The sequence below is a fragment of the Canis lupus genome, chromosome 10, assembly GCF_048164855.1.
Source record: "Canis lupus baileyi chromosome 10, mCanLup2.hap1, whole genome shotgun sequence".
NCBI lineage: Eukaryota > Metazoa > Chordata > Mammalia > Carnivora > Canidae > Canis > Canis lupus.
This window is the reverse complement of record NC_132847.1, coordinates 48272675-48295564: the sequence shown is the minus strand read 5'-3', so window position 1 is coordinate 48295564 and position 22890 is coordinate 48272675. Positions and strand designations below refer to the sequence as shown.

The window sequence follows — 22890 nt, the reverse complement described above, 5'->3', positions numbered from 1 at the left end:
ACTGCAGCTTTGATAATGAAGAGATTTTTGTAGCTGAGAAATATTTTATCAGAACTTTTCCCTGAGAATAATCAATTTTTTATCCACCTATAATCAAGACAAATTAAAGGGGATGAACCAACTTCCCAACAATTTTTTCAGATGTGTTAGTCATTTCTTAAATATCTTTGAATTGAGAAATAATTGAATGGATACAACATTAAGATTTTCTTTAGATCCAGTTAACTTTCCAAACAAGTGAAACAGACTGCCATATTATCCTGAAGTCTGTTTTATAATTTTTTGGATATCAGAGACCCATATACCCAAAGATGGCTGATCTGTATTATTTTGCTTTTTTTTTTTTTCAAATTCTTACTTGCATTCATTCATGGATTCATGCATTTATTTAACTGATTTATTAAATAAGAATTGATTGTGCTCTTTCTAAGTACTGTTAGATGCACCAAATTCGTGGTGGTGAGCATATAACCATAGCTCCTTTCACCTTGAGTTGGCATGCTTATGAGAAAGGCAAATATAATCAATGTAATTTCAGATAAATGTAATTATAACTTATATAATTATAGATAATTATAAATATAGATAAATATAATTTCACTGAGTCATGAGGGCTTACATTGGTGCTTAATGTGCCAGACAATGTTCTGAATGTTAGCATGTAACTCGTTTAGTCCTTACCACCATCCGTTTGGGTAGATAGCATTGTATCTCATTTTATAAATAAGGAAACTGGAACAAAGACAAATAGATTCTCCACTGCCATGCAGTCTTGTGAGTGGCACATTAAAGATTCAAACTAAGTAAGTATGGGTATAAATCTTGTGCTCAAAACCAGTACATTATTCTGAAAGAAATGGCAAGGAAGGAAAACTTGAGGAAGTCATAATAGAATTTCAGAGGGGACTCCCATTTAGTGTGAGGTAAATATTTGGACGTGACATTAAAGCTGAATATCTGGAAAGGAAATATCTAGCCAAAGAGTGGGGAGAGGACTGCTCTAACAGAGAGAAGCCCATGTAAGGGCCTTGAAATGAGGCTAAGTTTCTAGCACAAATGGAGTCTGGTGAGGGAGGGAGAGAAGGTCAGGAGGGGAGACTGAAGAAGTCAGCTGTGACCAAAAGGAGAGGAGGAAGGTGAGGAGACAGAGAGAGAGAGAGAGAGAGAGAGAGAGAGAGAGATAAGGAGAGAGGAAAAGAAATATAACGCCTCTGAAGTACAAAGGAAAGTCATTATTTATTCATGATCTAATTGATACTTTAATTCTGGCTGGAATGTAGAAAATGAATTGGAAGGGCAAGAGGGCAAGTAGAAAGACAGTGGACCATGAGAGTATTCCAGGGGCTAGTTCATGGCTTGGATAGGGAATGGCAATGAAAGACATGTAGAGAGACTCAGGATGTACCTGAGGAGGTGAGAGCCCAGGACAACAATAGTTTGGGCTTTGGGGTTTGGTTTTCTTTTTTTTTTTTTTTTTTTAATTTTTTTTTTTAATTTTTATTTATTTATGATAGTCACAGAGACAGAGAGAGAGAGAGAGAGGCAGAGACACAGGCAGAGGGAGAAGCAGGCTCCATGCACCGGGAGCCCGATGTGGGATTCGATCCGGGGTCTCCAGGATCGCGCCCTGGGCCAAAGGCAGGCGCCAAACCGCTGCGCCACCCAGGGATCCCGATGGGTTTGGTTTTCTGATGTACAATACTACTATCTGACATTTTCATTATTAGGATTACTATCTTCAACTATTATATTTTCTCTCAAAATCTCCATTAAAATGTACTAATATTAACTGGAATCACCTTGGCTTTTTTATTAGTTTATTAAATGAAGTGTATTAAATAGAATAAGAATTTAATGAATATGAATCATGCAGTTGCAAGTGGAACACAGGTGACTAGGGCTCAAGAGACTACCTGAGAGTGTTGGATGATTGAGTTGAAGGTGAGGAATGAGAAATGAGAACCCAATGAATATGTGTACTGAGTCTAGACTGGTCTAGTTGGTAAGTGTTTGGAGCTGGCAATTCCAACTCGGTTTTGCAGAAATGCCCATGCGCACATTAGTTTCTCAATTTATTCACTAATTCACTTCTACAATAAATATATATTGGATACTGGTTTACTAGATGTTTGGTACTCTACCAGACATTGTGAATATTTGGTATACTACATAGGAATGGACATATCCTAAGAAAGATTCTGCTCTGTCACTTTTCACTGACCTGTTTCTGCAATCCCATACAAACTTCTATGGTTTGATTTTTATTTATTTAGTGTGGCTGAGATGATTAAAGCACATTTTTGTGCATATTGTTAACAGAATGCCATTATTATTATCTTGTAATGAGAGATATTATTGCATTGCATTATTGCTAATAGCTCAAGCTCAAGCACCTTAATTTAAATGCCAGCTCTGTTAACTAATTGGTTAATTAATCTCTCTGTGCTTCAATTTTCCATCTTTCAATTACGATAGAAATAGTATTTGATTGCTGTGAGAATTAAGTGAGCAACTATATGGGAAGTACCTAGAACAGTGCCTGGCATATGGAAAGCATTTGAAGTGTATTTGTTGTTAGTATTATTGTTTTAATGTATACGAAGCACAAAAATGATTATATATATGTATGTGTGTATGTGACTTAGAGATATATACTTAACAGATATATTTTAAGACCAAATGAAATACATAGTTCATTTGCAAAAATGTGTAGCTGTAGTAGAATTTCAACTTTTTAAAAGTTTAAGCACAGTGAAAACTTTTAACTTGATCTAATATAAAGATAGCAGTGTATTTTTTTTATTATTTTTTACTTTTGGGTTTTGAAAGATTAAAGCAAATAAAAATACCGGTATCTGTACCATGTACATCTCTAAGAAAGTCAAGAACAAAAGGAAGTGTAAGTCATCAAAGCAATCCAGAGTGAAGTCCTCATCATTCTTTTGGGAGCCACCAAACAAAGCAGTTTAAAATTAGGCAACTTAAAACAGAGAAGAAGAAAAAAATTTCCTTTTATTACTGTTCTTCTCTACTGAAGAATAGGCTATGTGTATTTTATACTAAAATAAGATTTAATGTACTGTACTTGCAAGTTTCTCTTTTGGCATAGTCTAGGGCAACATGTTGTAAATAGAATCTCTATAGAGGGATTCTATCAAGTAATAATGTCATTATGCTTTTTCCTTTAATTTGGAAATATGTTTATTTTCAATACTAAAAAGTTCTAGCAAGTGTCAGATCACTTGATGAATTTATTTCTGTTCTCCTTCAATATTCCACCTATTGCTTCAGAAAATAGTATCTCTAATTTACTATGTTAGAATTATGAATTATAAGGCTGGATTCTTAGTATTATTATAGCTGCTTTGTGATATTAGATTTAATATCTATTAAATATAGCTATTTTTATTAAATTAGAATTAAGGTCAAATGTATGGTATATTCTATTTTTTCTATCCTAGTAGAAATGTAATGTTGAATAAATTTATGATTCCAGGAAATGTTATTTATATCATGTCAATTTTTTAGGAATATCATGTTATTTATCAAGCAAGTTATTAAGCAAAACACCTTGTTGAAAATGCTGGATATAATATTTTTGAATAAATGTTAATAAAAAATCAATATTGATTTAGAATTTAACATTAATGACAAAGCAGACAAAAGAAAAAGTTTTTATTCAGAACTTTACATTTATTTAACAAACCTGAAATCTTAATGATAAAACACTTAATCGTCCAGTTGTGATCAACAGCACTCATTACAGGTTTTAAGTTTCATTAAGCGTCATTGCATTCAGTTTAACATTTGTCCTAACCAGTCCCGTGACCAAAGCTATATATAGTTGATACTTTGGAGGTAGTTACATGATGGAAGAGTATGTGATCTTGGGAAATTATTGTCACTTTCTAAGCTTCAGTTCCATGTTTGTAAAAGGACAGTACTACCTACCTCACATGAGTTACTTTATGATGAATATATTCAATTACATTTTCAAGGCATCATAATTAGGCTCATAGTAGACAGATTATTTCACCTCTTCTATTTTATGATCAAAAAGAAAATATTAATAATAATATAAAGAGGATGCAGATGTCATATAGCGATTCATATTTTGTCTTTTCTGTGTATGATGTCCCTCTCTCTAAAGCAGGTTGGATCACTTCTCTACACTAAAATCTAAACTATCCAACATGTTAATGGGATTTTGAGTCAGAGGCTGTAGACCACTTGTATACTCCTTACATAGTGTTGTGTTATTTGCCTTAAGGGATCATCAAAAAATTAATTGCTCAGAGCTTTTCACTGTAATAATATTATTTTCTGTGTTAGTGCCTCAGATGGGTCTTCTGCAAAAGTTAAAACAGTAACATATAGATCATTTTGGTCTGTTTTCAAATATATGTGTATATATATGTTATTATTAAATACATCAATAATTAGGTTGTACAGAGCCCACAGACTATTGTATACTAAGTATTAATAATAGTGAATATGAAAATTCAGTATGTCAAAGATTTACTTTTCTTATAGAAGAAGATGCCATATACTATATATTTCCTCTGAAAAACTCTTCTACGATTTCTCCCAGTTTAAGATAAAAAGATGGCCATCACTAGAAAATGTTGTGGGAAAGGAGACAGGAATGGTAAAAATGTCCGCTTTTCCATTTAAAGTAAAGATTTTCAAACTCTTCCTCCTAGAAATCTAAATTCATAATTAGAGGGTATTTATACCTGGAAATACTCACAGTGTAAGTATTTATTTTCCCTCTAAAATAGCACTGAAGGTCCAGGATGACTGTTATTTTTGTTTGTTTGTTTGTTTTGTTTCCAAATACTCTCTAGCACACCACCATAAACCTAAAGGGTATGCTTATCCCAGTTTGAATCAATTTAAATTATTGCTTATCCTTGGAGATTATTATACTCATCTCAAGAAGTAAATAAAACAACAATTATTCTTTTACAGATTACATTTGCATATATCTAACCTTGAAGTTAAAGTCACTTGTTCAAATAGGCATTAAATCTGCCCTGCTTGTTTTCTAACAATATTAATCCCTCTGAAAGTATTGCTTCAGCACGTTCATTGAGCCTCTTTAACGTTTTTTTTTTCTTTCTTCATTATTGTATCCTCCTCTGAGGAAGATGTTCTCTCATTTTGTAAACAATAATAGCAGTAAGAGCTGCCCTTTGATCTCTCACTGAATTCTAGGGGACTGGGGTAAGTGCATTGTGCTTTAATCTCCACAGGAATCCAGTGGTGCACTTACAGTCATTATTGGATGAGTATTGCATACCCATTTGGGATTCAGCTGCAGTATATAATCATCTCATTATAGAAAGACACTAGAAATGAGGGAGGTAATATGTAGTAAAGAGGGAATGGACTTGGAAGCCAGAAGGACTGGAATATTGTTTCATTTCCATCAGTATTTAATCACATGATCTTGGTGGTGGAAGGAGTGATGTAATTTTTGTAGACTTAATGTCAAAAATTTTGTATATATCTTATGAACTATTTCCAGGTTGGCTCTCAGGGACTTTATTAGGTACACTGCCTACTTTAGGTATGATTTTTATTGAATGCCCTAGCATGTGGGCTATTTTTATTTTATACATGAATGGGCTTTCTTTTGACTACTAACTGCTTGCAAATACACATTCATCAAGTCCTCATTTTCTGTGTTCTAGACATTATCATTTAACTAAAATTGTATGCTTCAACCAAAATGTTGAGGGTGTAGTTCCTCAAATTCTTTGTTTTGAATTTTGTCCCCAGTTCAGGGGAGCCAATCCTACCAATTCTTATGAAACTGATTTTTTTTCATACTCCTTCTTCTTTCTCTGAACAATATATTCTGCTATTAATGCCTTTCTATTTTCCAAACCATTGTGGTATAAAGAATCTCTCCAAATTAAGATGAATGAGTCCCATGATCTGGGACTACATCTAGGCCTGACTCTATACCTAATGGTATAGAACGTGATGCCCCATTATTGTAATGATTGATTTAGTTTTTAGACTTTACATTTCTTTACTCCAATGTACCTAGCAAACTCTGAAGGAATTTCTACTTAAACAATTGTATTCCTTCAACTCCTACCCCCACCCCAAATACCCTACAGACATATATACTTTTATGAGTTTAATCAACACATTTCCCCCCACTTTCTTTCTCCATTACCTTATCTTTTCCCAACTTTATTTTCTTCCATTTAGCAAAATAATCTCTCTCTCTGATCCTTATATCTAGTGGTTCCTTTTGCATTCATACCATTTACTTTACCATCATAGCTTATTTTTAATCTCGTTCAAATAATATATGTTCTTAATTAAAATTACCTTCTTCCAGCAAAGTTAGGAAATTCCAATGTGTGGGTTGAAGAGATAACACACATTCCTTCTTCCTTAAAAATGTCATAAATTTAATCTTTGAATGTAATCATAACCAAAAGGACTTGTGAGATTCTAAGATCATCACTCCCCCTCATTCTACTGGAATGCTGAGGATAATGGACTTTATTTGGTAATTTTCGTATTTCATATACATTTTTAATTATTCAGTAAATACTTTAGACATTACAAAATTTAAAATATTCAGAACATAAAATTTATAATTAGTTGGAGGGGCACCTGGGTGGCTCAGTAAGTTGAGTGTTCTTGATATTGGCTCAGGTCAGGATCTCAGGGTCATGAGTTTGAGCTCCACATTGGGCTCCACGTTCAGCAAGGAGTCTGCCTGAGATTCTCTCCCTCTAGTTCTCCTTCTGCCCCTCCCCTTACTCCTGCTCTTTCTCTCTCTCTCTCTTTCTCCTCTAAAATAAATAAATCTTAAAAAATTATAAGTAGTTGGAAAGAGCACCTTATTTTACGGAACAGGCAACTTCCAACTTAGGATTTTTATGCCAAGACATATGGTGTATAAGATAATGGCTACTCTCTGCAAAGTGTGACACTATGTCCTATTGATTAAATGAGATGGGCATATGAAAGCACCTAAAACAGCATTTGTCATAATGAGCTTTCAATAAAAGTTTTGGGTTGTTCACTGTAGAATTATAAATAACAAAATGAAAACAAGGCAAATAGTTGTGAATGCAGTTAGAAGATGATAAGGTTTTGGATTAGTTGATATGTTCTCTGAAAGTAGGATAGTTCTGCAAGATGTCTAGAAATTCATAAAATGTTGTGCAGCAATTCCTGGCATTTCATTATTTTTCTGGCTAGTATCCCATTATTCTGAACTTGAGAATACTTTCTTTCCTGCCAAATGTGGTCCACATTTTCCTTCACACTTTGTTTCTCCCTAATGTAAATGTAGCTTCCAATATCTTTCTAGAATTTAACGGGACATGTTATTCATTATACAGAATTTATTTGGCCAAGACAAACATCTTTGCTTCAAAGTGAGTTCTAATAGCCCAAAACTGACAAAAGAGACAAAAAAGCACATAGTGAGGGATCCGGTTTATCAATCTGTCCTTTTTATCTGTTAATCTATCTGTCCATCTATGCTGTCTATTTATATTTATTTACATAAATATGTATTTATACTCACAGATATTACATATGCATATTTAGTTTCTAATAGTAGTCAATAGGAAAATTGAATTGGTAATGTAATTTTTATGAATAATTGTATGAATTTAGTTTCTTTTCATCACCCTTGCAATGGATTAAGAAGATACTCTTTTTTCTTTTTTTCCTGTTCTAACCTGCTACAGGTACCTTGACAAAATTATACTTCTCAGTTAGGAGCACAATTTCCCCACCATCTTTGTTCCTACCCTGATATTATTTATAACCTACTGAATTAGAGATTCTCAGAGAATTTGGAGGGTAGAGGGCATATTTCCATGGTGTGGATTTATTGAAATTTGTACCTGAATTTAACAGTACATGTATGAGACTTATTGTGAGGGAGATGTAGGAGAGGAATGTAATACGGTTCCTATTGTACCTAAATAGTATGTGTTATGTATGGCAAACATGGAGAAGTAACACTGGAAAGCAGCAAGGTACCTATATATTTTGCTCTTCATTTTATTTCTATTTTAGCAAGTAGATGGAAGAAAAATATAATTAAAACGTTTTATCTACAAATAATTGAAGTAGGTTGTGAAAGTTTGAGTTATAATTATTTTACTGTATGTAGTGTATATTATCTAGAAGCAGAATTCACTTAAATATCTATATATTGCTTATCAACTTACCAAATGAATGACAGGTATTTCTCACATTCTATGAATCTTTTCCAGGAAAATTATGAGACATGAAATAAGAATAGTTGCTGAAATATAGTGAAGAAGTCAGTGGTAGAAACTAAACAATGGAACTGACACCCACTACTACTTATAACTCAGTGTTATAACTAGAAAAGTATTTATGTTGGAAATGTGTATATAATAAGAAAACATTTAAATTACAAATATTTTAGTTTTTTTAGTACAACAGCTTTTCTCAGTAAAATAGCAAAATAGCATGCAGTTGAGTGGGGTTTTTTTTTTTTTTTTTTGTATGTTATGACCTGGAGTCTATTTTTGTGTCTTGGATGCTCCAGGTGACATAATTTTCATTACTATATTGTGCATTTAAAACTATAACAGCAATATGTAAGGAAGTACTTTTAAAAGGCACTGTGGAGTAATTATCAACATTACAGAGCTAATCAGCAACATTTTACAAAGACATATATTGCTCTAAACACACTCTTTCACTTTCCTTATATTTATAGAAATTGAAGAGTACCACGGGAATGCTGTATCGCCATAGCAAGTGCTGCTTGTGCTTCTAGTGTCTCATGGATTTTTAATCATATGAGGTAAATACTAAATTTATTTTAGTTATATTTTCAGTATGAAATGAAATACCATTTTGTGTCTTCAGACTTATTTTCTTTATAACAATAAGGAAATTAATTTTATTTTATTTGATCATGCATTTAATTAAGTAGTTTCCCTGGTTTATTAGCTCCAAAGTGACTTGAGGAAGTTACGGCATATTAACAATCCACTGTTAGGCTTATCCAGTTTTCTCTGTAAAACTATTACATATGTTACATATGATATGTTTCCAGTACTCTGTACACTGTTTTTATTTGTTTAAAGTGATTTTTGTTCTTTTAAACACTATGGTAGCATGGTTCAATGTTCTAGTTCAAATGTTACACATGGAGCAAAATGGCTAAACATATTTTCCTTTTTAGTACTTATGACATGGGTAACGATATTGGAAGTATATCACTATTAAATAGGTGGAAAATGATTTACCTCTGGGCTTTTTTTTTTTTCTTTAGTTCTGGCAAATACAACATTTACTCATAGTGTATTTAAAGTATATATATGCCTGAAAGAATAGAAACTACCTCAAAGCCTTTTAGGGGCCTTTCTTTGTGTGGTATAGATAACTTTCTTTTCCTTGCAAAGTCTTATTGGTTTTTCTACCTCCCCTTTCTCAGCTGGTGGTCACTGATTCACAAAAAAGTTTTTATTTTTTATTATTTTTTTTATTTTGTTTTAGTTGTCTGAAAGCAGACTGAGACATTAGCAATCACTACTTTTGTTCACCACCTAACACTACAGAGCGAGAAATTAGGAATTGAGGGGTGCCCAGAAAGATAAGTCTTGGCTAGTAACTGTTAAGAAAGCCCTCATTTAACGCCAATACAGGGAGACATGTGGGGCTGCTTGCTTATGCCCTCATGAAGACCAAAAGTGAAGCAAAGAACATTTTCTTCTGAAAAATGAGTGTCCTAGAAAAGAAAGAGGCCTGCTTTTGGCACTCCTTCACAAGTCTACCAGACAAACAATAACGACAAGGAAAGAATGCCTTATTTGTGAAGTCTACCCAGGTGTTCATGGTGGACACAAACATACACACACATCTGGGATGATGTTTTGGGGCCCAAAGGAAACTGATACTTTCTATGCACAGAAATACAGGAAATGAAAATGAAAAAATGAAGTATATTTCAAGGAGCAATAGAAAAATTAAACAGGCAGAAGGTATACTGAATTAGTGAGATTTTTTTTAATAAAGACATTATTGATCCAACTTAAATAATGAACTGCATGGTGGTGATGCATATGGCTCACATTTTATAATGGGCGATCTCCATTATGTTGACTTAGATGAAGTAATAGAGAAAGAACGGACAGTCATGTAAAGAGAATTAGAGGAAACTGCTCGTTTGCTCAGCACAAAAGTGTCTATCATTCACAGGGCTCTTCTAATCAAAACGAACATCTAATGGTACTTAAAATATAAATTTAATGTGATTTGAGGACACTATGAATATAATTGCTTCTTTGAATATTTCTTAGTATACTTTCATAGTTATTTTAGCCAGTTTAAGTAATCCTGATAAATTATCCCATATTTTCTACTTGAATTTAAGTGAAGTTCTACAATCTATCCCTGAGTGTGATCCCAAAGAACACTGGCTCTCTTCAGATGTCTATATAGTAGACAGAGTGATTTTATTTTTATTGGCAAAAAATGAAGCACATACTATGAAGGTTATTTTAAAACTTTTTTTTTAAAAGATTTTATTTATTTATTCATGAGAGAGAGAGAGAGGCAAAGACACAGACAGAGGGAGAAGCAGGCTCCTCCATGCAGGGAGCCTGATGCAGGACTCGATCCCAGGACTCCAGGATCATGCCCTGGGCCAAAGGCAGGCACTAAACCGCTGAACCACCCAGGGATCCCCTATTTTAAAACTTAATATTTTATTTTGATGGGGTTTTTAAGAAACATCAAAGCCATATGGAAACTTTTATTTTAACAAAAATTTAAAGTATATAACAAAAGCAGAATGAAAGGACAGATCCTGTTTCCTCTAAGTTCTTGTTCTAACAGTTAAGCTCATTTTTACGTCCATTTTCAGCACCACTACCCCTGGCCCCCAAGACTGGCTCCTTCTCCTTTACACGCAGTAAAGTCTTCATCTAAAGGGACAAAGAGAGATTTTAACATTGCCCCCCCCCCACTTCCACAGGTAGTGAACTATTTAACCTATTTTTTATTGCTATTCTTTATTTCCTCAAAATCTTTGGTGAGGTTTTAAAATTTATTTTCTTCATTCTAAAGCCATCAGAATATATTTTTAAAATCGGTATTAGTTAGGAGCAAAGTAAATTGAGAAGATAATGGAGACATTTTCGTTTTTCAAAAAAAAACCAAACATAGACTCAAGTTTAGAAGGTTAAGTGTCATCAGTGTGATGACAGGGTGTAATTAGAAAGTGGATCACATTAAAATGGGCATATTGAACAGAGAGGGTACTATAAACTCGGTCAGTGCTCTGAGTAAAACACCCCCAAAACACTGTGATCTGAGTATACAAGTTGAAGGAGGATATTGATGAGCCTGAAGATAACTGCCCAGAGTGAGCATGATAATGAGGGAGTTTGAAAGTTTGAAAGAATTATGTGTGCCTTGTTTTGAGGAGAAAAGACTAACAAGTGTTAGAGATGATAATTTTCTGTAAATATCTGAATTAATGTCAGAAAGAAGGGAGCCTAGTTAGTATTTATAGCTGTGACTCTGAGGGAGGTCCTGAGAAATATGGGTCTACGGTGTACAACATGGGAAGGATTTTTAAGATAATATTATATGGGATTAGTTTAAGTAAACACAAAAAACAAACAAAGAAAAACTGTAAAAAATAGAATTTTTCTTGAAACAGAATGGGCTGCTGTAAACAGTGTTAAGAGTCCTGCTTCTAGAGATGTCACCTGAAGGCAGTTGACTGACTAGCTGCTTCTCACTGGGGATTCATGTATTAATAAGTGTTTGAAAAGATGAGTTTGCATTTCTCTCACTATTCATTCTTTGATGGTCTTTTACATAGTAAAATATTCTTTACAGACATCATCAGTATTTAATACTAAGTGATACTACTTTATGCCCTATTTTTCTTGATTTAAGATGAATTTTTATATAAAGAAATTTTATTTAGAAAAATACTGGAATGGTTCTATTTTAATTCTGTCGCTAAGTAGAACATGAACTTGAAGTCAACAGTTTACCCTGTTTTAGTCCATGTATAAAGTAAGGAAGCTAAGCAAATGACCTCAAGATTCTTGCTAGTCCAAAAATCTCTGAATTTCATCTATTGGGCAGAAATTGTGAATAGTGTGGGAGAATGTTTTAGTGGTTGCAATCTCAGGCACAGGGCAGTGGTTCCTAGGTTCTCACTCACTGCCTTTGTTACTTTGGTAATTTACGTGAGGTCTCTGGGGCTTAGTTCACTAGTCCGTAAAAAGAAGATGTGAAACTACTGCTCAATATTGTCTTGGATGCTTATGTAATGATAATGGTAAGAATGAATGGCTTAAAATCAGCCATTACAAACTACATGCTTTTCCAATTCACTGACCTTGAATTAGAGCCCAACAATTATGTAGTTATCTCAGAGCACATTTTATAACATAAAGTTAAATATTGTTATATTTAACTGTTATTGTTTAATGATTTTGGAATATGACTAGGATAAGATGGTTAGACTTCTATTCATATATTATATAAAACCAGAATTGTTTTTGTTTTGTTTTTGTTGTTGTTGTTGTTTTTCTGAGGAAGTCTAGACATTGGCTATAGATATTCCCTTTTGTACTTGTCTGTATAGGTGTAATGTTAGCCAGTTCAGGTAAGTGTTCTGGTTAGGTGTCTCAACTCCTGAGAAAATGCCCAAATTATGCATGTTTTAAAACCCATGGATAGGGCAGCCCAGGTGGCTCAGCAGTTTAGCGCCGCCTTCAGCCCAGGGCATGATCCTGGAGACCCCGGATTGAGTCCCATGTCAGGCTCCCCGCATGGGGCCTGCTTCTCCCTCTGCCTGTGTCTCTGCCTCTCTCTCTCTCTCTCTCTCTCTGTGTGTGTGTGTGTGTCTCATGAATAAATAAATAAAATCTTAAAAAAAATAAAACCCATGGATATGTCCTTAATTAGTAATACCAAATGTTTGTGGTCTGTAACTCACCATACAATCAATATATGCGTCATAATTTCTGTCAGCCAATATCAATCAGCAAAAGAGTGGTAAGAAATAATAATAAGGGAAGATTGTCCAAATGACACGAATGCTTTTCATTCACCAGTATAGATTAAATTTTATCAATGGATTAAGCAAGACTATTAAAATCTTTGTATTTACTCCGTGGAAGTGCTTTCAATGAACCACAGCTTGTATCAATGCAATTGAATTACGTTGATTTGTGTTATGGATGCTAGAAATTCATGCTTGCCTTTATGGTAGTAATGTCATTCATGATGTGGTTTTCTTCATCCTTTATGAAGTTTCTCCATTAAGAAGATCATGTAACATACTTCCAGTCTAAGCACTCCAAATACATGGCTTCTCTTGGAAAGTTATTTTTAACTATGATTCCAGTAGACTATGTAATGGATTTATTTGCAGGTGTGTGTAGGGTACCAGGAAGCTCAAAACCAAATCTGTTGCAGATATCTGGCAAGTGAACAGAATCCAATAGCATATATGGTAGTGAGGTATAGCTGCTATGGGATCAGTCTAGGGATGGATCTCATCTCTTATTTAGCTCTAGGGTAGATTTGGTTGGGATATGACCTCATTTTTCTTTTCAGTGTTTATATTATGGTGGTGTTGTGAAGACTGAAAAGAGAAAACAATATAATAATACTCATTCTTAGTAAATGTTAGCTTAATCAGTACTAAAATAGAGATTCCCAAGAAGTAGTTCTTTTTCCACCACTTTTCTTGACCTATCAAAATACATATGCATGCATGTTTCCATTCAGTAAACATTTATGGAGCATCTATTATGTTCATTTATTACTCACATGTATGTGAGTAAACAATACAGTCAAGAACCTTTTTGTCATTTAACTTATGTTCTAAATGGATGCTGTATAGAGTCCATTAACAAGAAAAATATTTAAAAGAAAACATTCAATAATAAGTGCTAAAACAACTTGAGAGCTTGTGGAACTACTTGGAATTGTGTTGTCAGAAAAGGTTTTAACAATGGAGGTGACATTTTTAAGTAGGGACCTGAGTGATAAGAAGGAGCCACCTGTGCAATATCTGCAGGAAGAGCTTTCAGAGAGGAGGAAGCTTTAATTCCCAGGAAGAGGAGATAATCATCTGATTGGAGAGATTCCAGGACATTGTGGGGTAGCCATCCAATTAATATTTATGCACATAAGAACCAGTCTGTCTTGTCTTCCTTTCAAACTGAAAGGTGCTTTAAAGCCCTTCTACATGGAGGAGCTCAGCCATCTTTCTTACTAACATACTCTTCTCCTTTTTATGTTCTTTCCAATGGTAAGCTGGCCAAGGGCTCACTCACTAGGTAGCTCCTTCGTTGACCTATTATTTTCCTTGAAAACATCCAGTCTGATCAATGTTAAAACGTATGATTTAGGCGTAAATTTGGAGTCAGGTAGCAGAGGTCTCTCAGGCTTCTAATCCAAGTCCTGGTTCCAGCCCAGGTGATCATAGTTCTCCATTTGACAGTTAGGTCCTGAAGACTATTAATAAGAAAGAGGAACTTTGCCCTCCTTTATTATTGTTTCTTGCAGGTAGCTCCTTTAGGAGTGACACAAAGAGCAGTACTGTTTTTGATAAAGGAGTCCAACAAATCTGGAGTCCCCCAGACATAAACTACTTGATTTCAAGTAGGTACTAACCTTATCCTTGGCATTATTTTATCTGTTTGGTTTTAAATTTTTTCCTCATTTATTTTGATCTCACACCACAACAACTGAGTTGGCTATCCCAAGTCCTTTTCAGAATAAAACAGGACAATAATACACTCTCTCAATATAAATATTTAATTTCTTATTCCTATTTGCCAAGTATCTCTTATTACCTATTGATTGCCTTTTTACATCTAATAATATCACAGTCTAATCACTCTGAATAAAGGATAATACCTCAGGCATCTTTACGCTTACCAGTTAAGATATAGTCTCAGGTTGATTATCCTGGAGATATTGGTCCACTTTTTGTGTTTCTCTCAACCCTATCCTGGTCCTCATGCATTTTGTGTGCATGGTAGTTGATCATTTTAGGCCTCAACAGTTATCTTCAGTGCATAGCAGGCAGGGGAAGGGAAAGGAACTAAAATTAAGAATAATCTTTTCAAATGTTTTATATGTTCTTTCTATGCCCATATGTATTTTTAGTGATCAGTGTTTTCACTAAAAGAGGTTAAAATATTATTAATATGTACATTGAATCAACTCTGCATTTGGTGCATACCATTCCCACAAGGCACGAGGGATATCTAATGAAAATGCAACTGCGGATCAACATGCTTGCAGCATGACTTGTTTCTCACCAGAAAAGAGGCTTGAAATGAATTTTAGTCCCCCTTTTTTTTTTTTCAATCTGACAGATATAATTCCTGTCCTATGTTTATCTCCTCATATTCCCAGAAAATTCTGAGAACCCTCACACTTCTATCCTATATATGTAAAGCTCTATTGGTATTTTTGTACTTCAACTATTGAAGACTGCATTTTTTTTTGGAGAAAGATCCATTTTCATAAAAACTGTTAGAAATCAAAATTTTTGTCTGCTGAGTAATCAAAAGTTTCAATGGTGGTGGATCTCAGTGGAAATATGATAACATCATTTTTGTATCAACATTTATGCAACAACTTTTATAGCACTCTGTCGTGCGTGAACCAGGCACTGTTTTAAGCACTTTACAGTATTTATTTAATTTCCATGATAGCCCTATGAAATGAATTTTATTATTCCCTTTCTGCAGATGAAGAAACTAAAACTGAGAGGATTAATAACATGCCCAAGATCACACACAACTGATAAATACAATGTGTTATGTAACAAGATACACTTAGCAACTAAGACCTGCAACAGAAGAATTGTTGAGAGCCTAAAAGCAGCAGTAACAAGACCCAGTCGTTGCAGAATGAAAAATGGTCCTCTCTGAGATCTCTCTTCAAAATCTCCTGTCACTTGATAGGTTATATGAGGAAGAATAATTTCAGAAATGGATAAACAGTTTATAAATATGAAGTTAAGTCTGTATTAAGAAAATTTAAGAGCAAGTGATAAAAAAGGCATCAATTTCTTTTGCTTGGAGCCTAAATAATTTTGCCACCCCATCTAAATTTTCCCATATGAGAGGGAGATAAGTAAGATTAATCTCAGCTGGTCTCTGGTAAATCTGTTTGCATTGGGTCTCCCTCTGGACTCTGATTACATTTTGCCCTACTGTTAAGTGACAGTACCTAGCATCCTTGGAATCTTTTTATGACTCTGAATTCGTGCTGCACATGTGATTTACAGTAGCATTTAAAAAGTGCAGCACCTAATTAATTCACCAATCAGCTGTCAGAGCTTGTGATCTTTTCCTGGTTCACTGTTGAGCTCCCTGTGGGAGCATCAGTATTATGAAAGTGCCGTTTCCATTATGCTGTGTGTGGTGTTAGAGCAGAGTACTAAGTTATGCAGCTTGTTCATGGAAAATAAGCCATCCTCATGAGTGCCTTGATGACTTTGTTAAAGATACCTTCTTCCACCACTGTTCTCTTGTTCTTGTGAATACTGTGGCTCCTCAGGACAACAGGGTTTTCACAGTGGCATAAATTAAGAGAAGGGAGATCAATGTATTTCAGTTTCATACCTGTGTTTTTTCCTCTTGCGTTTTTCTATTTTATCCTTAAGAAACATTATCCCATTTACTTTTTTAAAAAAAGCAAATTGAAAATCTATCTTCTCAGATCGTATATTCTCTGAAGACCTTCTTGTCTCAAACATTCCAAAATAAGGACACTTTATGCACAATAGGAATACTCAAGGCTACTAAGTATTTCATGGACTTACAAAATTATGTGAACATGTTTTATGAGTACTTTCAGAGAAAAAGAAATATAGGAAGGAAAGATATTGTGTTTGTAGAATTTTAGAATCAGGTTTATTTATGATTAATATGTACTTTAATGATTGCATGACTGAGTTTTTTGCTGAGTAATAAAGTCCTCCAAAACTTCCTTAACACAACAATCATTTGATTGTTTCTCACAGGTCTGCGGGTCAGTGGGCGGTTTTGATGATCCTAGGTTTGACTGACTTCAGCTGAACTTGCTCACATATATGAGGTCAGCTGTGGATAGGTCAGGAGTGACTAGTCTAGAATGACCTCGTTCACTTATGTTGCAATTTTGTGACTGAGGCACCAAGAGTGACTGAGCCATATGTCTCTATCACACAGTTGATTACCTTGAACAAATTCACATAACAGATGTCAGTTTCAAGACTGACATGGAATCGAAGCTTTAAGGCCAATGTTTAGAACTGGCCCCGTGTTGCTTTTATCACATTCTGTTGACCAAAGCAAGTCACAAGGCCGCCTAGAAATAAAGAGTAGACAAATGAATTCTACCTCTGGATGAGAGTAACTGTGAAGTAACACTACAAAGAGAGTGGATATATGAAAGAGAGTAATTAGGGCAATTGTGCAATCTATCGCTTTTAACTACCTGGCAGAGTTTAATGTTATATAGACCTGACCTAGGTTTAGTTTTTGCACTGTTACCTTATCAGGCTGGTCCACCAATCAAAAACAGTTCTCAAATTTGACAGTACAACCTTGTATCACGACAGCAGTACAATACATTCCACATCCATTCAAAACATTTTATTTCAGATGTTTCTTTTTTAATTGGTTTTATTGAATAGAGATATAGAAAAATATTAAAATATGTATGAGTTGTAAATTAGGCTGCAAATGCATAACATTTTGCACATCATTAAGTATAGGAAAACCATTAACATATCATGAAGTAACCCATATATTCTTCAATCCCATCTCTTTCCTGTCCCCTCAGAGATAAACTGTCTTCTGAATTCTATCATTCTTTTGCTTTTCACTATAGTTTTGAGACATATTTCTACCATTGTATATTTGCTTCGGGATCCATATCTTTTTTTTTTTTAATTTCACATAAATGGAATCATACTGCCTATTACCAGAGTTAGCTACCATTTCAATTTTTGTATTTTAGTTGAAGTATCTAGTCTATTGATCTTGATTACGGTGCTAATGTTTTCTTTAAATCTTCAACATTATTTTAAATTTGTTGTTTGTCTACTCATTCTTGTGTTTCTTGATCTATTTCCTAATTATTTTGAATTGATTAGTTATTCTCATTTCTCTTTAGTTTAGTTTAATACTTATATTCTCTTTTCTAGTCTTTAATGATTATCTTAGAAATGTAATTATGTTCAGGAAAACTCACTAAAGTGTGAAGTTCAATCTTTACTCTAAACAATATAAGAGCTTGGAATAACAACTACAATCAGCTCCCTTTAATTTTAGCAATTTTCATGGATTTTACTTCTATTGCAATATTTAACCCAAATGACAATTTTATTTTTGCTTCATATAGGTAAATAAGAATATTGCTCACTGTGTTTGCTTACCATTCCTTCTTGTATCTGAGATCTTCCACTTGAGATAATTTTCTTCTGCCTGAAGAACTACATCTAAGATACATCATTTTTTGGTAGCACATGCTTAGTTTTTGTCCATAAATGTCTTTATTTGTTCCTCACCACTGAAGGACATCTTGTGAAATATATGCTTCTGGGTTGATAGTTATTTTGCTCTAGCATATTCTATTATTATACTAGTCTTCTGGTATGTACATTTTCGCTGTTCAGAAGTCAGTTGTTCACCTAATTGCTTTCTGTGAAGATGATCGATCTTTCTTCTTCACAGCATGTAACATTTTTATTTTGTCTCTGCTGCCTTTAACTTTTACTGTGTTATGTCCAGATATCAAATTTTTCATATTTATTTTATCTTATTTTATTTTGATCTTAGGTTATTTAATATTTATATTAATGTATTCCATCAATTATGGAAAACTTCTCAGATGTTATTTACATACTACCTTTACTCATTTGTCTCTTTCCTTCTGGAATCAAGGAGGTAAAAGTTAGTTTTCATGCTCTATTCATATTTTGGATTCCAGTGTGTTCTTAATTTTTGGTCACTGAATTCAATTTTCTTTAATTGGTTTAAGTTGTGACATAATTTTAAATATGCAGCAAGGTCCAAAGAAAAGTAATAAAGATTTTTATGTACCTTCATCCAGATTTTCCAGATGTTAAAATTTTACCACATTTCCTTTGTCATATCCTCTCTCTTAAACATTTAAGGTTAACCTGAGTCACAATACCTCTGAATCATGAAATGTTTCTTTATTTTTTTTTCCTAAAAACAAGAACATAATCTTCATAACCGCAATATAATTATAAAAACCAAGATATTAATATAAATTTTATATTAGTAATTAATATTCAGGAATATTGGTTTTTATCCATTGCTGTGATTACTCCAAAATGTAGTGGCTGGAAACAGAAAATCTGTGAAAGTCCTCAATCAAATGATATATACTGGCAAATTAGATACAAACAAAACAAAATAGAGGATCCCTGGGTAGCTCAGCGGTTTAGTGCCTGCCTTTGGCCCAGGGCGCGATCCTGGAGTCCCGGGATCAAGTCCCGCATCCGGCTCCCGGCATGGAGCCTGCTTCTCTCTCCTTCTGTGTCCCTGCCTCTCTCTGTCACTCTCTCTATGTCTACCATCAATCAATCAATCAATCAATCAATAAGTCTTTAAAAAAAATAAAACAAGTTCATCCAACTGTAATGTGTATGAGGAACACACTTTAAATATGAAGACATGCATACGTGAAAGTCAAAGATATTCCCTGTAAATAGTAACCAAAAGAGAGTAGACAAAATAGATGATGTATCAGACAAAATAGACTTTAAGTAAAAATTGTTAATAAAAGAGACAAAGAAGGACATTATATATAATAATATAAGGTCAATTCACCAAGAAGATATAATAATTATAAAGATACATGCAGCAAACATCAGAGCTCTTAAATATATTAAGCAAATATTAATAGAATTGAAGTAAGAAATAGCTCTACAATAGTAGTAAGAGACTTGAATACCCTACTTTCAATAATGGATAGAAAATGAGATAGAAGATCAGCAAGGAAACAACACTAGGAACAATCAACAAGGAACAAAACAACAAGGAACAACACTATAGTCCAATTGGATTTAATATAAATGTACAGAACACTCTACCCAACACTAGCAAAATACATATTTTCACATGGGATATTTTCCAGGATAGACCATATGTTAGGTCAAAAAACCAACTTAATAAATTTTTAAATATTAAAATCATGCTGAGTATCTTTCCCAGTTGCAATGGAATGCAGCCAGATATCAATAGCAGAATGAAACCTGGAAAACACACAAATATGTGGAAATTAAGCAAAATGCTCTTACGCAACCAATGGGTCAAAAATGAAATCATAGAGGAAATTAGAAAATATCCTGAGGCAAATGAAATCTAAAACACAGCAGACCAAAAGTTACTGCACACAGTGAAAACTATGCTAAAAAGGAACTTTATAGTTAATACTGGCATTAAGAAAGAAGAAATATTTCAAATCAGTAAACCAACTTTACACTGTAAAAAACAAGATAAAAATATAGAAACCCAAGCTAAAAAGAAGGAAATAATAAAGATTAGAGCAAATACAAGCAAAATAGAGAAATGCACAAAACCAAGAATAAGTTCTTTTGAAAGATAAGAATATTAAACTTTTAGCTAGACTAAGAAAAAAGGCAAGGTGTAAATAACTAAATTCTGAAATGAAAGAAGGGACATTATTACCAATTTTACAGAAATGAAGAGGACTATATGAGAGTACTAAGAAAATTGTATGACAGCAAATTGTGCAAACTTGATGAAATAGACAAATTAGAAGCACACAACCTACTAAGACTAAAACATAAAGAACTGTATTTTTTAAAAGATTTTATTTATTTATTTGACAGATAGTGCACAAGCAGGGGGAGTGGCAGGCAGAGGGAGAGGAAGAATCTGGGGCTCGATCCCAGAACTCTGGGATCACGACTTAAGCTGAAGGTAGACACTTAACCAACTGAACCACAAGGACCCCTTCAGAGAGAAGTTTAAAAAACCTGAATAGACCTAAAAATATTGAATCAGTAATCAAACCTACACCCCAACAAAGAAAAGTCTAGGCCTAGATGGTTTTACTGTGAATTCTAACGAACATTTAAGAAGGAATTAACACTAATCCTTCTCGAGCTCTTCCAAAAAGTTAAAGAGGAAGAAACACTTCCAAATTCATTTTATAAAGCCAGAATTACCTTCATATCAAATTCAAAGACACTGCAGAAAAATAAAACTATAGACTAATATCTCTAATAGGTATTGTTGCAGAAACCTTCAAGAAAATACCAGCAAACTGAATTCAACAGCACAATTACAGGATTGTACACCATGATTAATTAGGATTCATTTCTGGAATGTAAGGATGGCTCAATATACTAAAATAAATTAATGTAATACAGTAACAAAATGAAGAAAAAGGTACATGATCATCTCAATTGACACAGAAAAGGTATTTGACAAAATTCAATGCTCTTCCATGATAAAAACATTCAAATACTAGAAATAGAAAGAAACTACCTTAGTATAGTAAAGGCCAAAATGAAAAACCTATGTTAACATCCTACTCAATGATGAACAAATGAAAGCTTTCCCTTTAATGTCAGGAACCAGACAAGGATGACCACTTTTGTTACTTTTATTCAACATTGTACTATATATCCTAGCTAGAGCAATTAGGAGAGAAAAATAAATAAAAAAGTATCCAAATTGGAAAAATAAAAGTAAAATTATATTTTTTCACAAATTACATGATTTTTTTTTAAAAGATATTTATTCATTTGAGAGAGAGAGTGAGAAAAGTGAAAGAGAACATGAGCAAGGGGAGGGTTAGAGGGAGAGGGAGAAGCAGACTCCCCATCAAGCAGGGAGCCTGATACAGGACATAACCCCAGGACCCCGGGATCATGACCTGAGCTGAAAGCAGACGCTTAACTGACTGAGCTACCAAGGTGTCCCCAGATTACATGATTTTATATAAAAATAATTCTTAAATTTTTTTTTTTTTAATTTATGATAGGCACACAGTGAGAGAGAGAGAGGCAGAGACACAGGCAGAGGGAGAAGCAGGCTCCATGCACCGGGAGCCCGACGTGGGATTCGATCCCGGGTCTCCAGGATCGCGCCCTGGGCCAAAGGCAGGCGCTAAACCGCCGCGCCACCCAGGGATCCCCTATAAAAATAATTCTAACAATTATGCACACATACACAGACCTGTTAGAGCTAATAAACAAATTCAGCAAAGTTGCAGAATACAATTAATGTTCAAAATCAGTTGCATTTCTATACACTGGCAATGAACAATCTAAAAAGGAAATTAAGAAGCAATTGCATTTAAAATATTATCAAAAAGAATAAAATACTCAGTCATAAATGTAATCAAGGAGACAAAGGACTTGTACACCAAAAAGTACAAGATATTGCTGAAAGAGATTAAGTAATATACAAATAAATGGGGATTCTATGTTCATGTTATGTTATATTATGTAGACATCATTACTGTCCAAGAAAATTTATAATTTTTGTGAAATACCTATCAAAATATCAACATGTTTTTTGCAGATATATATATATATATATATATATATATATATATATATATATATATATATACCCTAAATTTAATGTGGAATCCCAAGGGGCATGAATAGTCAAAATAGTCTTGAAAAAAAAGTCTCATTCTTCCTGATTTCAAAATTTTTATATAAAGCTACCACAATCAAAACAGTGTGGTACTGATATAAAGCAGGTATATAGACCAGTGGACTAGAATAGAGAGCCCAGAAATAAACCCACACATATAAGGTCTAATGCTTTTTGACAAGAGTGCCGTGACCATTCTGTGGGGAAAAGACAC

At 33.8% G+C, this 22890-nt stretch overlaps 1 protein-coding gene across 10 annotated transcripts in view; it reads left to right on the top strand.

Moving 5' to 3' along the window:
• LINGO2 (leucine rich repeat and Ig domain containing 2) overlaps nucleotides 1–22890 on the top strand; it is a 1123953-nt gene that overhangs the window by 461626 nt on the left and 639437 nt on the right. For all 10 annotated transcript variants that reach the window (XM_072841607.1, XM_072841608.1, XM_072841598.1 and 7 more), the window contains one exon: nucleotides 8741–8827. The gene's annotated coding sequence lies outside the window, so the exon portion shown is untranslated. The remainder of the gene's footprint in view (nucleotides 1–8740; nucleotides 8828–22890) is intronic.